General features: G+C 42.7%; 1 protein-coding gene across 1 annotated transcript in view; it reads right to left on the reverse strand.

Moving 5' to 3' along the window:
* LOC117501852 (thrombospondin type-1 domain-containing protein 7A-like) overlaps nt 1-16,478 on the reverse strand; it is a 316,378-nt gene that overhangs the window by 176,130 nt on the left and 123,770 nt on the right. The window lies entirely within an intron of this gene.

Here is a 16,478-nt window from a genome sequence, read left to right on the forward strand (position 1 = left end):
AATTCAAAATTTTTACCATCATCTATAGGCAGTGGTGGGCACAGTTCCACTAATCCGCTAACCAGCGAAGCTATTTTTTTTGTTAGCGGATTAGCTTTTCAGCTAACTTCAGAAGCCATCAGTGGACCAATTAGCTCCCACTAAATTTAGTTCTGCCAATTTAATCCGCTAATGTTTTATTGTTTTTTAGTATGGGTGAAATACATTTGTAAACACTAAAATCATACATGTTGGTTCTGGTCTGCTACGTATTTTGCAGCATTCAAGCAGCTGTGAGGAGCTGAGCTCAACTCTACCCCAGCGGAAGGTTCCTGGCTACCAGGCTGCCACAAAAAAACAACAACAAAAAACAAGTCATTATCCTTCACAGCATACAGTGGTCCAGCCGTGAGTAGAGATAGGTATTGATAAGATTTTATCAAATCAAATCAAATCAAATCGAATCAAATCAAATCAAATCAATTTGATTTATATAGCGCCAAATCACAACAAACAGTTGCCCCAAGGCGCTTTATATTGTAAGGCAAGGCCATACAATAATTACGGAAAAACCCCAGCGGTCAAAACGACCCCCTGTGAGCAAGCACTTGGCGACAGTGGCAAGGAAAAACTCCCTTTTAACAGGAAGAAACCTCCAGCAGAACCAGGCTCAGGGAGGGGCAGTCTTCTTCTTGGACTGGTTGGGGCTGAGGGAGAGAACCAGGAAAAAGACATGCTGTGGAGGGGAGCAGAGATCAATCACTAATGAATAAATGCAGAGTGGTGCATACAGAGCAAAAAGAGAAAGAAACACTCAGTGCATCATGGGAACCCCCCAGCAGTCTAAGTCTATAGCAGCATAACTAAAGGATGGTTCAGGGTCACCTGATCCAGCCTTAACTATAAGCTTTAGCAAAAAGGAATGTTTTAAGCTTAATCTTAAAAGTAGAGAGGGTGTCTGTCTCCCTGATCTGAATTGGGAGCTGGTTCCACAGGAGAGGAGCCTGAAAGCTGAAGGCTCTGCCTCCCATTCTACTCTTACAAACCCTAGGAACTACAAGTAAGCCTGCAGTCTGAGAGCGAAGCGCTCTATTGGGTTGATATGGTACTACGAGGTCCCTAAGATAAGATGGGACCTGATTATTCAAAACCTTATAAGTAAGAAGAAGAATTTTAAATTCTATTCTAGAATTAACAGGAAGCCAATGAAGAGAGGCCAATATGGGTGAGATATGCTCTCTCATTCTAGTCCCTGTCAGTACTCTAGTTGCAGCATTTTGAATTAACTGAAGGCTTTTCAGGGAACTTTTAGGACAACCTGATAATAATGAATTACAGTAGTCCAGCCTAGAGGAAATAAATGCATGAATTAGTTTTTCAGCATCACTCTGAGACAAGACCTTTCTAATTTTAGAGATATTGCGCAAATGCAAAAAAGCAGTCCTACATATTTGTTTAATATGCGCATTGAATGACATATCCTGATCAAAAATGACTCCAAGATTTCTCACAGTATTACTAGAGGTCAGGGTAATGCCATCCAGAGTAAGGATCTGGTTAGACACCATGATTCTAAGATTTGTGGGGCCAAGTACAATAACTTCAGTTTTATCTGAGTTTAAAAGCAGGAAATTAGAGGTCATCCATGTCTTTATGTCTGTAAGACAATCCTGCAGTTTAGCTAATTGGTGTGTGTCCTCTGGCTTCATGGACACATAAAGCTGGGTATCATCTGCGTAACAATGAAAATTTAAGCAACGCTGTCTAATAATACTGCCTAAGGGAAGCATGTATAAAGTGAATAAAATTGGTTCTAGCACAGAACCTTGTGGAACTCCATAATTAACCTTAGTCTGTGAAGAAGATTCCCCATTTACATTAACAAATTGTAATCTATTAGATAAATATGATTCAAACCACCGCAGCGCACTGCCTTTAATACCTATGGCATGCTCTAATCTCTGTAATAAAATTTTATGGTCAACAGTATCAAAAGCAGCACTGAGGTCTAACAGAACAAGCACAGAGATGACTCCACTGTCTGAGGCCATAAGAAGATCATTTGTAAACTTCACTAATGCTGTTTCTGTACTATGATCAATTCTAAAAACCTGACTGAAACTCTTCAAATAGACCATTCCTCTGCAGATGATCAGTTAGCTGTTTTACAACTACCCTTTCAAGAATTTTTGAGAGAAAAGGAAGGTTGGAGATTGGCCTATAATTAGCTAAGATAGGTGGGTCAAGTGATGGCTTTTTAAGTAATGGTTTAATTACTGCCACCTTAAAAGCCTGTGGTACATAGCCAACAGATAAAGATAGATTGATCATATTTAAGATCGAAGCATTAATTAATGGTAGGGCTTCCTTGAGCAGCCTGGTAGGAATGGGGTCTAATAGACATGTTGATGGTTTGGAGGAAGTAACTAATGAAAATAACTCAGACAGAACAATCGGAGAGAAAGAGTCTAACCAAATACCAGCATTACTGAAAGCAGCCAAAGATAACGATATGTCTTTGGGATGGTTATGAGTAATTTTTTCTCTAATAGTTAAAATTTTATTAGCAAAGAAAGTCATGAAGTCATTACTAGTTAAAGTTAAAGGAATACTCGGCTCAATAGAGCTCTGACTCTTTGTCAGCCTGGCTACAGTGCTGAAAAGAAACCTGGGGTTGTTCTTATTTTCTTCAATTAGTGATAAGTAGTAAGATGTCCTAGCTTTACGGAGGGCTTTTTTATAGAGCAACAGACTCTTTTTCCAGGCTAAGTGAAGATCTAAATTAGTGAGACACAATTTCCTCTCCAACTTATGGGTTATCTGCTTTAAGCTGCGAGTTTGTGAGTTATACCACGGAGTCAGGCACTTCTGATTTAAGGCTCTCTTTTTCAGAGGAGCTACAGCATCCAAAGTTGTCTTCAATGAGGATGTAAAACTATTGATGAGATAATCTATCTCACTCACAGAGTTTAGTTAGCTACTCTGCACTGTGTTGGTATATGGCATTGGAGAACATAAAGAAGGAATCATATCCTTAAACCTAGTTACAGTGCTTTCTGAAAGATGTCTACTGTAATGAAACTTATTCCCCACTGCTGGGTAGTCCATCAGAGTAAATGTAAATGTTATTAAGAAATGATCAGACAGAAGGGGGTTTTCAGGGAATACTGTTAAGTCTTCAATTTCCATACCATAAGTCAGAACAAGATCTAAGGTATGATTAAAGTGGTGGGTGGACTCATTTACATTTTGAACAAAGCAAATCGAGTCTAACAACAGATTAAATGCAGTGTTGAGACTGTCATTCTCAGCATCTGTGTGGATGTTAAAATCGCCCACTATAATTATCTTATCTGAGCTAAGCGCTAAGACAAAAGGTCCGAAAATTCACAGAGAAACTCACAGTAACAACCAGGTGGACGATAGATAACAACAAATAAAACTGTTTTTTGGGACTTCCAATTTGGATGGACAAGACTAAGAGTCAAGCTTTCAAATGAATTAAAGCTCTGTCTGGGTTTTTGATTAATTAATAAGCTGGAGTGGAAGATTGCTGCTAATCCTCCGCCTCGGCCCGTGCTACGAGCGGGCTACGAGTTAGTGTCACTCGTGGGTGTTGACTCATTTAAACTAACATATTCATCCTGCTGTAACCAGGTTTCTGTAAGGCAGAATAAATCAATATGTTGATCAATTATTATATCATTTACTATCAGGGACTTAGAAGAGAGAGATCTAATGTTTAATAGACCACATTTAACTGTTTTAATCTGTGGTGCAGTTAGCAGGGGTGGTGGCCAAGTGGTTAATGCACTTGGTTTCAGTTCAGAAGGTTCCAGGTTCAAATCCCACCCCTGCCACATTTCTCCATGTAATGTGGAGTTGCATCAGGAAGGGCATCCGGCGTAAAACTTGTGCCAATTTAACATGCAGATCCACCTTGGATTTGCTGTGGCGACCCCAAGTGCAAACAAGGGAGCAGCCGAAGGGACTTAGTCTGTGGTGCAGTTGAAGGTGCTATATTATTTTTTCTTTTTGAATTTTTATGCTTAAATAGATTTTTACTGGTTATTGGTGGTCTGGGAGCAGGCACCGTCTCTACGGGGATGGGGTAATGAGGGGATGGTAGGGGGAGAGAAGCTGCAGAGAGGTGTATAAGACTACAACTCTGCTTCCTGGTCCCAACCCTGGATAGTCACGGTTTGGAGGATTTAAGAAAATTGGCCAGATTTCTAGAAATGAGAGCTGCTCCATCCAAAGTGGGATGGATGCCGTCTCTCCTAACAGGACCAGGTTTTCCCCAGAAGCTTTGCCAATTATCTATGAAGCCCACCTCATTTTTTGGACACCACTCAGACAGCCAGCAATTCAAGGAGAACAATATCATTTATCAATATCGATACCATTATCGATTCCACTTATCGATCTGATTCCTTATCGATTCCCTTATTGATACCTCTTGTGAATTTTCTGTGGACTAAAAGTAGGCTTTACAGGTTTTCTATGGCAACAACATTTTATTGAGTCTTAAAGTAAATAAATATGAAATTGGTCACTGGATCCTTAAATTCTGGACATAATAAACTCGACATGGTGGATCCTTAATCTCTGGACGTAAATAGAAAAACAAAATCTGTAGTTTTTGCAAAAGCATTTTCTTTCAGACATTATTGGCATGAATGTCTTTCCATACATCTGAGCTGAGCTCAACTGACTGTGCTGCACGTTAGGATGTACGAGGTCTATTAGAAAAGTATCCGACCTTATTATTTTTTCAAAAACCATATGGATTTGAATCACGTGTGATTACATCAGACATGCTTGAACCCTCGTGGGCATGCGAGAGTTTTTTCACGCCTGTCGGTTACGTCATTCGCCTGTGGGCAGTCTTTGAGTGAGGAGTCGTCCACCCGCTTGTCGATTTTTTTCATTGTTTAGGAATGGCTCAGAGACTGTTGCTTTGTTTGATAAAAATTTTTTCAAAACTGTAAGGCACAACTGAGTGGACACCATTCAATAAATTCAGCTGGTTTTCGGTAAAAATTTTAACGGCTGATGAGAGATTTTGGTCTGGTAGTGTCGCTTTAAGGATGGTCCACGGCGCCTGACGGCGATCTGCGCTTCGAGGCGGCAGCGTCTCGCCGTTTCAAGTTGAAAACTTCCACATTTCAGGCTCTGTTGACGCAGTAAGTCGTCAGAGAAAAGAGAACTTTCAGAAGAAGTCGGCATGAGGAGTTTATTCGGACATTCCATTGTTAACGGTCATTTTGTAATGAAAGAACGTGCGGGCAGAGTCGCATGTCGGGCTGGACCCGACCGCGGGGGGTCGCGGCAGGATAAACACCTCCGTTGGAAATCTTAACGGGCAAGTTGGAACATGCCCAAGCTGTTAAACAATTTCTCAGTTACTCACTTGTTGAAAGCCATTAAAAGCCGCCTGAATTCTACAAATGGTTTTCAACACGGAGGTGTTTTTCCTGTCGCGGCGCACACAGATTTGCCGAGTCGTCACGGAAACGACTCGGCGAATTTGCGCGTACGTCTTTCATTAAAAAAATGTCCTTAAACAGTGGAATGTCCGCATAAATTCCTCATGCCGGCCTCTTCTGAATCTTCTCTGTTCTCTCACGATGTCCTGGGTGAATTAAGCCTTAAATTAGGATGTTTTCAGCTCGAAACAGGCCGACGACAGCGCCTGGAAGCGCTGCAGGACGTCCCGCTCCGTGGGAAGTCCTTACACCGACAGAAACACCCCATAATCTCTCATCAGCCGTTAAACTTTTCACAGAAAACCAGCTTAATTTCTCGAATAGTGTCCACTCGGATATTCCTCACAGGTCCAGAAAAAATTTTGATAAAGCAACGCGCGCCGTCTCGAGCAGCGTGTGAAACGAAGGAATTCAGCCGAGAGGGCGGGACCACATCTCACTCAAGGCCTGCCCACAGGGAAATGACGTCACCGACACGCATGAAAAAACTCACGCATGCGCACGAGGGTTCAAGCATGATTGGTGTAATCGCATGTCATTCAAATCCATATAGTTAAAAAAAAAAATAAAAGGGTCGGTTTATTATCTAAGAGACCTCGTAATTCATAAAGAATGCAGGACACCTCATTTTGGGAAGAAAAAAACGTTTTAGTCGATTGTAGTTTAAAGTCTACAGCGTTTGGAAGGAGGTGTCATTTTATTTAAAGCGGCAATTCGTTTTGAAGTTGACCGGACTCTGTCTCGGCAGACAGCAGCACAGCGTTTGGAGCTGTGTCAGTGGAACGGAGGACGATTCTCATTTCTTGACTGCAACAAGACAAGAGTCCCAGTTAGTGACTTTAGTCCACACTAAAGTGACTCACGATTGACATATTTTAATGGCTTTGAGAGGGGTTAAGAAGCGGATTTGTCGCTTCTGAAGAGCAGTGAATCAAAGAACCAATGAACCAGTGGATCGAAGCACTGCTTCATTGGTTCACACTTCAAAGTGGAGTTATGCTGCAGAAGCGGTTGATTACAGAGCCGCTGCAGGGTCTGTAATCAACATAGAGAAATGATCATTTTCCCAACAAACACCCTCAAAAACAACAGCCACTATGAAGGACCGATAAGGGAATCGCTAAGCAAAAAGGCTACTGATGTCGGGGGATCGAATCAATTCTTAACGATACCCGAAATTAACCGGTTGTCGATACTCAACCCTAGCCGTGAGGCAGACGTCTTGAAAAGGAAAGCAGGTTTGACTTTGATTCATAAATCAAATTAATCCAGCTTCATTAATGTCAACTCTGTCATTTGTACAAAGTGAAAATATAACACATATCTTTTCATTTTAAAATAATGCACTAATTCTGAAGTTTGGAACATTAACACACACAGATGCCCAAAGGGATTAACTAAGCCTCCGCTCACACTAATTGGTTGATTCATTCATTCTATGTAAAAACCAACACAAGTTACAAGTCCAGTAGATGACAGTGTTCTATGCATTTTGACCGATCGACTAGATGGCAGTGGGAATGGCGGCCGGTTATATCACACAATTGTTAATCTGAATTACAACTTAACACACAGGCTTTTCACTTTTGTAAATGCTTTTTTTATAAATGAAAAAAATGACATATTTTACAAAAGCACATTTATTTGTAAACACCAACACACACATTACAGTAACTTGTGTGGGTTTTTACATGGAATTAATTTATCATTCTATGTACAACTAATTTAGAATGAATTTTTTTTACAGACTTAATTTATCTCCACATTCCTGCTCAATCCCTTAGGTCTCACAATCAGAAACTGCTTTCCACTTCAAGCAGTTGCTTGAAAACCTGTGGGCAAGGGTGCTGTAAAGGGAAAAATAAGGAGAAGGATTTCTAGCGGCCCATGAATGACAAGGGCCCAGAGAGACCACTAATAAAATTAAAATACTGACAAAATAATATGGGGGGTGGCCCAGTAAGTTTTCTTTTCATGGGGCCCAAAATCCCTGGCAGTGCCCCTGCCTGTGGGGCAGAGCTGTTTATGGCTGTTTACCTTAAATTGTAGAATGCATTACCTGCACAACTCAGACTGATACTGAAGGACAACTGAAGACCCATTTCTTTTGACAAGCATTTAGATAACCTTGCTTTTTAATATTTTTGTTGTCTTATTTTAACTGAACGTTAATTTCTAGTTCATGCTTTCAATTCCATTTAATTCTTATAATTTATTATGATATAAAATGGAGTTTTATCTGTTACTGCACTTTTATGTAAAGCACTTTGTGACTGTGAAAAGTACTGTAGAGATAAAGTACTTACACTCAACAAAAATATAAACGCAACACTTTTGGTTTTGCTCCCATTTTGTATGAGATGAACTCAAAGATCTAAAACTTTTTCCACATACACAATATCACCATTTCCCTCAAATATTGTTCACAAACCAGTCTAAATCTGTGATAGTGAGCACTTCTCCATTGCTGAGATGATCCAGCCCACCTCACAGGTGTGCCATATCAAGATGCTGATTAGACACCATGATTAGTGCACAGGTGTGCCTTAGACTGCCCAAATGTCGCAAGATTTGAGGGAGCATGCAATTGACATGCTGACAGCAGGAATGTCAACCAGAGCTGTTGCTCGTGTATTGAATGTTCATTTCTCTACCATAAGCCGTCTCCAAAGGCGTTTCAGAGAATTTGGCAGTACATCCAACCAGCCTCACAACCGCAGACCACGTGTAACCACACCAGCCCAGGACCTCCACATCCAGCATGTTCACCTCCAAGATTGTCTGAGACCAGCCACTCGGACAGCTGCTGAAACAATCGGTTTGCAGAACCAAAGAATTTCTGCACAAACTGTCAGAAACCGTCTCAGGGAAGCTCATCTGCATGCTCGTCATCCTCATCGGGGTCTCGACCTGACTCCAGTTCGTTGTCGTAACCGACTTGAGTGGGCAAATGCTCACATTCGCTGGCGTTTGGCACGTTGGAGAGGTGTTCTCTTCACGGATGAATCCCGGTTCACACTGTTCAGGGCAGATGGCAGACAGCGTGTGTGGCGTCGTGTGGGTGAGCGGTTTTCTGATGTCAATGTTGTGCATCGAGTGGCCCATGGTGGCGGTGGGGTTATGGTACGGGCAGGCATCTGTTATGGATGAAGAACACAGGTGCATTTTATTGATGGCATTTTGAATGCACAGAGATACCGTGGCAAGATCCTGAGGCCCATTGTTGTGCCATACATCCAAGAACATCACCTCATGTTGCAGCAGGATAATGCACGGCCCCATGTTGCAAGGATCTGTACACAATTCTTGGAAGCTGAAAATGTCCCAGTTCTTGCATGGCTGGCATACTCACCGGACATGTCACCCATTGAGCATGTTTGGGATGCTCTGGACCGGCGTATACGACAGCGTGTACCAGTTCCTGCCAATATCCAGCAACTTCGCACAGCCATTGAAGAGGAGTGGACCAACATTCCACAGGCCACAATTGACAACCTGATCAACTCTATGCGAAGGAGATGTGTTGCACTGCATGAGGCAAATGGTGGTCACACCAGATACTGACTGGTATCCCCCCCAATAAAACAAAACTGCACCTTTCAGAGTGGCCTTTTATTGTGGACAGTCTAAGGCACACCTGTGCACTAATCATGGTGTCTAATCAGCATTTTGATATGGCACACCTGTGAGGTGGGATGGATTATCTCAGCAAAGGAGAAGTGCTCACTATCACATATTTAGACTGGTTTGTGAACAATATTTGAGGGAAATGGTGATATTGTGTATGTGGAAAAAGTTTTAGATCTTTGAGTTCATCTCATACAAAATGGGAGCAAAACCAAAAGTGTGATTGGGTCACTGGGGGCTGGAGTCTATGCCAGCAGTCACAGGGCGTGAGAAGGGGTACACCCTGGACAGGACACTAGTCTGTCGTAGGGCCACATGTAGACACAGTCACATCCACAATTTAATGTTTCCAGTTCACCTAACCTACATGTCTTTAAATGTGGGAGGAGGTCAGAGCATCGGGAGGGAACCCAAACCCAAACACGGAGAGAACACGCAAACTCCACACAGAAAGGCCACAGGTGGGAATCGATCCCATGACCTTCTTGCTGTGAGGAAACATTGCTAACCACTAACCACTGTGCTGCCTGATTCTAAAATCTGTATGCTGAAATACTGACAGATAACCTTTTTTCCCCAGAAACACATAGCATAAAAAAGATTTACCCTAACATTTATTTTATGTTTTGTTTTGTTTTTTGTAATGAATCCTCATCAAAATAACATGATATTAATTATGATGCAAATTTTTTATTTCATTACATTATGTTATGTTGTATATTTCATAGCATTTAATGTTATCCAGAAGAGAACCAAGTCCTGGCCAACCCCATCACCCCATGTGACTCCCCAGTCACCATCACCGTCACCGTTACCTGGGGATCACCATCACCCAGGACCTCAAGAGGGAGCTGAATGTCAGCTCTCTCACCAAGAGAGCACAACAGAGGATGTACTTTCTGTGGCAGCTAAGGAAGTTCAACCTGCCAAAAACAATGATGGTGAACTTCTACACTGCCATCCAGTCCATCATCTCCTCCTCCATCACTGTCTGGTACACTGCTGCCACTGCTAAGGACAGGAGCAGAATGCAGAGTATCATCCACGCAGCAGAGAAGGTGATCGACTACAGTCTGCCATCCCTACAGGACCTGTACATCTCCAGGGTAGCGACCGATCCCTCTCACCCAGCAAACAAACTTTTTGTCACCCTTCTCTCTGGCAGATGGCTGAGGACTAAACAGGACTAAAACAGCTTCTTTCCGTCTGCAGGTGGACTTATAAATAATGCCAGAGGACCCCCCCCCCCTCATTTACCCTGCCTCCTTCCCAACATTCCCACAAAGTACAGATTGATCATCCCTGCACTGAAGGTACTGTTCATCTTCATGCCCGCACAGCCCCATTCCACTATATTTATCTGACAGAAAACATAATTTTGCCCATTTGTCTATTTGACTCCTTATTTGTTACAGAACTATTTTTTCCATTTCTTTTTATTGTTGTATTTGCACCCATTCCTTCTTACATAACTATTCTTTTCTTTTTCTTTTTATTGCTGTTTATGAACCAATAACACCAGACCAAATTCCTTGTATGTGAGAACTTATTTGACAATAAATTTGCTTCGGATTCTGATTCCATAGGCCATGAATAATGTTTAAAATCTTAAAACCACATTAATACACATTAGTTGCTCTAATCCAGGGGTGGCCAAGTTCGGTCCTCGAGAGCCACATTCCTGACACTCTTAGTTGTCTCCCTGCTCCAACACACCTGAATCCAATGAAAGGCTCATTAAAAGTCTGCTAACGAGTCTCTCTTTGACCCGTGTCAAAGAGCGGCTGTCAGCAACCCCTCATGGTTCATGCATATACTGGCAAAATATCACATTTTTATATTAATATCATATTCCTCCATTAAGACACACACCAAATGAATGAGTAACAATGCTATTTGTTGTCATTATCAGGCTATAATTGTAATATACTGTTGGACTGCTAAGCAGACCTGTTCTTTTTGGATATTTCTGATGCTAGGTGGTTATGGAGTTTTTCTGGAGTATTGCGAAGGCTTTTTGTCTGTCTGTCTGTCCATATGTCCGTCAGTCCCTCTGTCTGTGCTCAACATAAGTCCAGTCCTGTTACTGGAAAACAGACCTTGGACAAGTTCAAAGACGATTAACTGTGATGTATTTTAAGAGATATTTTAAGAGGTTAAAATTACACATTCTGTTTCAGTCTGTTCTGTTTTGTTTTTGAGTGATGCGGGTGACAGCCAATCAGTGAAGAGCTGCGCCGTGACATCACTTGCTAGTCTCTTCAAAACTGCTTTGTTTTGTGTGTTTATAAACATATTTCTCATATATTATGTAAAAGCTAGTGAGAAATAAACACTTCCAAAACTGAAAACGCTGTTTTTGGAACCTAATAGCACCTTTGAACTTATGTAGCAGACATTTTGAGTAGGTTAGCATAGTGACATCACTTCCTGGTGTGGGTTAGTGCTTAGACGGGTCACTTCTGTCGAAGTGGTGAATCCGAAGGTGAGAATTCATACTTCCGTGATTGGCTCCCCAATGAAAACAAAATTTGGCTGCATTGATTGTCTATTGAAATCAGCTGGTTTTGTTTCATCTCAAACTTGCTTCTAACAGCCAGCTGATGCTGCTTACTGCCTGAAATGATGAGATTTATACACCAAGTTGAGTGGAAAGGAACCACTGTACATTAAATTGACTTTATTGATGAGTTCTGAGTGCCGGTCCCAAGCCCGGATAAATGACGAGGGTTGCATCAGGAAGGGCATCCGGCGTAAAACAAGCCAACCCAATTATGCAGACTAAGAATCGAATTTCCATACCGGATTGGTCGCGGCCCGGGTTAACAACGTCCGCTACCGATGCTGTTGCCCAACAGGGTTCCGGTGGAAATTGGGCTACTGCTGGGCGAAGACAACGACGAAGAGGAGGAGAATGTTTCCACAAACAGCGGGAGAAGAAGAAAAGTAGAAGGGTGGAAATGAGCGTGGGGACTATGAATGTTGGTAGTATGACTGGTAAAGGGAGAGAGCTGGCTGATGTGATGGAGAGGAGAAAGGTAGACATATTGTGTTTGCAAGAGACCAAGTGGAAGGGAAGTAAGAGCAGGAGCATCGGCGGTGGCTACAAGTTGTTTTACCATGGTGAGGACAGGAAGAGAAATGGTGTTGGGGTCGTTTTAAGGGAAGAGTATGTTAATAGTGTGTTGGAGGTTAAGCGAGTGTCTGACAGGGTGATGAGTGTGAAGTTGGAAATTGAAGGGGTGATGATGAATATCATCAGTGCATATGCCCCACAGGTAGGTTGTGAGATGAAGGAGAAAGAAGATTTCTGGAGTGTGTTAGATGAGCTGGTGGAGAGTGTGTCCAAGCACGAAAGAGTGGTGATAGGAGCGGACTTCAATGGCCATGTTGGTGAAGGGAACAGAGGTGATGAGGAAGTAATTGTTAGATATGGTATCAATGATAGGAATGGAGAAGGACAGATAGTAGCTGATTTGCAAAAGGATGGAAATGGCTGTGGTGAATACCTACTTTAAGAAAAGGGAGGAGCACAGGGTAACATATAAGAGTGGAGGAAGGTGCACACAGGTGGACTACATTCTTTACAGGAGATGCAAGCTAAAAGAAATCAGAGACTGTAAGGTGGTGGCAGGAGAGAGTGTCATTAGACAGCATAGGATGGTTGTTTGTAGGATGAATTTAGAGGTAAAGAAGAAGAAGAGAGTGAGAGCTCAACAAAGGATCAGATGGTGGAAGCTGAAGGAGGAAGACTATTGTGTGAAATTTAGAGAGCAGGTGAGAGAAGCACTGGTTGGAGGGGAAGCAATTTTGGACAACTGGAAAAGTACTGCAGATGTGGTGAGGGAGACAGCGAGGACAGTACTGGGTATGACATCTGGACAGTGGAAGAAAGACAAGGAGACTTGGTGGTGGAATGAAGAGGTCCAGGAAAGCATAAGGACAAAGAGGTTGGCAAAAAAGTTTTGGGATAGTCAGAGAGATGAAGAAAGTAGACAGGAGTACAAGGAGATGAGGAATAAGGTGAAAAGAGAAGTGGCAAAAGCGAAGGAAAATATTGCGAGCTGTACAAAAGTTGAATAGCAAAGAAGGAGAAAAGGACTGTACCAATTGGCCAGACAAAGGGACAGAGCTGGAAAGGATGTGCAGCAGGGTGTTAAAAGATGCACATGGTAATGTGCTGACAAGTGAGGAGTGTGTGTTGAGAAGGTGGAAGGAATATTTTCAGGAGCTGATGAATGAAGAAACTGAGCGAGAGAAAAGGCTGGATGATGCGGTGAGAGTAAGTCAGGAAGTACAAGAGTAGTAAGGAAGAAGTGAGGGCTGCTATGAAGAGGATGAAGAGTGGAGAGGCAGTTGGTCCAGATGACATTCCAGTGGAGGCATGGAAATGTCTAGGAGAGATGGCAGTGGAGTTTCTAACCAGATTGTTAATAAAATCTTGGAAAGAGAAAGGATGCCTGAGGAGTGGAGACGAAGAGTGCTGGTTCCTATTTTCAAGAACAAGGGTGATGTGCAGAGCTGCAGTAACGGCATAAAGTTGATCAGCCACAGCATGAAGTTATGGGAAAGAGTAGTAGAAGCTAGGCTTAGAAAAAAGGTGAAGATCTGTGAGCAATATGGTTTCATGCCGAGAAAGAGCACTTTAGATGCAATGTTTGCTCTGAGAATACTGTTAGAGAAGTACAGAGCAGGACAGAAAGAGTTACATTGTGTGTTTGTGGACCTAGAAATAGCTTAAGTCCAAGGGTGCCAAGTCAGGGGAGTATGGTGGGTGATCTACCAGTTCGAATCCACACTCGTGGATAGTGGCCATGGCCACTGTTGACTTGTGAGCTGGGGCATTGTCTTGATGGAACAGCACCCCTTTCGTCAGCTTTCCTGGTCGCTTCTTTTTGATAGCCTCGCGTAACTATCTCAGTATGTTAGAATAGTACTGCCCATTTATGGTTTGTCCCTTTTCAAGCTAGTCCACGAACACAATGCCCTTGGCATCCCAGAAAACTGAAACCATGACCTTCCCCGCAGATGAAATGACCTTGGCCTTCTTTGGAGGTGGTGATCTTGGGTGTTTCCACTGCATTGATTGTTTTATTGTCTCTGGTTCAAAGTGGTGAACCCAACACTCATCCTGGGTAAGAAAACGTTCCATGTAATTGGCTGGATCTTCTTCAAATTGCGCCAAGTTTGCCTTCAACATGACTAGCCTGGTGCGTTTCTGATCAGGCATCAGAAGACGTGGCACCCACCGAGCTGACACCTTTGACATTCCAAGTTCTTCATGCAGAATGTGTTCAATTCTCTCACGGGATATTCCCACAGCATCTGCTAGCTGATTAATCGTCGATCGTCTGTCGTCCATCACCATTACATGAACAAAGTCAATGTTTTTCTGGGTTGTGGCTGTTGCAGGCCGCCCAGACCTTGGGTCATCTTCAAGGCTCTCTCTGCCCCTCTTAAATTCAGCTGCCCACTTCTGCACTGTAGATATGGAGGGAGCTTCATCCCCTAATGTAGCAACCATATCCGCATGAATGTCCTTGGGCTTTAACCCCTTCTTATGCAGGTACTTAATCAATCAATCAATCAATTTTTTTATATAGCGCCAAATCACAACAAACAGTTGCCCCAAGGCGCTTTATATTGTAAGGCAAGGCCATACAATAATTATGTAAAACCCCAACGGTCAAAACGACCCCCTGTGAGCAAGCACTTGGCTACAGTGGGAAGGAAAAACTCCCTTTTAACAGGAAGAAACCTCCAGCAGAACCAGGCTCAGGGAGGGGCAGTCTTCTGCTGGGACTGGTTGGGGCTGAGGGAGAGAACCAGGAAAAAGACATGCTGTGGAGGGGAACAGAGATCGATCACTAATGATTAAATGCAGAGTGGTGCATACAGACACACCGCAATGCCAGATTTTGTCCATTTTTGCCGTTTCCCTCTACCACGAACTTTCAAACTTGGCTATGAACCACAAACTACCTCACAACCTGGAAAAAAATAACACAGTCATCAGAAGAGTTGAACTTAATGCATGCCAAGTTTTATTGAAATGGCATTTATCCTTCTTGGTGAGCCTTAGAACTTTTCAGTCTACCCTCGTATATTAGGGTAGTGCAGGACATGTACAAGAATAGTGTGACAGTTCAGTTCAGTTCAGTTCAGTTTATTTGCCATTTGCAGTAAAACTACATTGGAAAAAACGTTGCAAGAGCTTAGTGTGCATAAACATACATTTTAAAAACATGGACACAAAGACATAATAAATAATAAATGAATAAATAGATAACACTTGCCACAATAAAAGTAATAAAAGCAATAAGAGATAATAAAAATAGTAAAGTGCTTGTCAGTCAGTGTGCACAGTTCAGCGGTGAGATGCGCAGTCAGAATGACAGACTCGTTCAAGGTGGAGGTGGGATTACACCAAGAATCAGCTATGAGTCCGTTCATGTTTGCAGTGGTGATGGACAGGTTGACAGTGGAGTAGTGCAGTTACAAGGAGCAGAAGTGGTGAAAGTAGATGAGTTTAAATATTTGGGGTCAACTGTTCAAAATAATGGAGACTGTGGTAAAGAGGTGAAGAAGAGAGTGCAGGCAGGGTGGAGTGATTTGTGACCGAAGAATACCAGCAAGAGTGAAGGGGAAAGTTTACAAGACAGTAGTGACACCATGTTGTACGGTTTAGAGACGGTGGCACTAACAAAAAGACAGGAGGCAGAGCTGGAGGTGGCAGAGCTGAAGATGTTGAGATTCTCTTTGGGTGTGACAAGAATGGACAAAATTAGGAATGAACATATCAGAGGGACAGCCCAGGTGGGACGGTTTGGAGACAAAGTCAGAGAGGTGAGATTGAGATGGTTTGGCCATGTGCAGAGGAGGGACCCAGGGTATATAGGGAGAAGGATGCTGAGGATGGAGCCAGCAGGCAGGAGGAGAAGAGGGAGGCGAAAGAGGAGGTTTATGGATGTGCTGAGGGAGGACATGCAGGTGGTTGGTGTGACAGAGGAAGATACAGAGGACAGGGTGAGATGGAAACGATGATCTGCTGTGGCGACCCCTAACGGGAGCAGCCGAAAGACAAAGAGAAGAAGAAGAAGATGAGTCTGACCCCGTTGAAAACCAAATTTACATTTGTATTGCGTTCAGCGATGTTTTCATCGGCCAAAAATGGCCACGAATGGGTGCTCGGGTAAAGTTTGTGGCAGCCCATAGCTCCTTGCGAACAGCTTAATTTCTGGTATATTATGTAAAAGCGAGCAAGAAATAAACACTTTCAAAACTCAAAATTCTGTTTTTGTAACCTGACAACACCTCTGGAGTCATTTACAAGATATTTTGCGGACGTTAGCTCGCACGTTAACTTTTGCTAACTCAAAGCTA

This window comes from Thalassophryne amazonica, chromosome 20, assembly GCF_902500255.1.
Source record: "Thalassophryne amazonica chromosome 20, fThaAma1.1, whole genome shotgun sequence".
NCBI lineage: Eukaryota > Metazoa > Chordata > Actinopteri > Batrachoidiformes > Batrachoididae > Thalassophryne > Thalassophryne amazonica.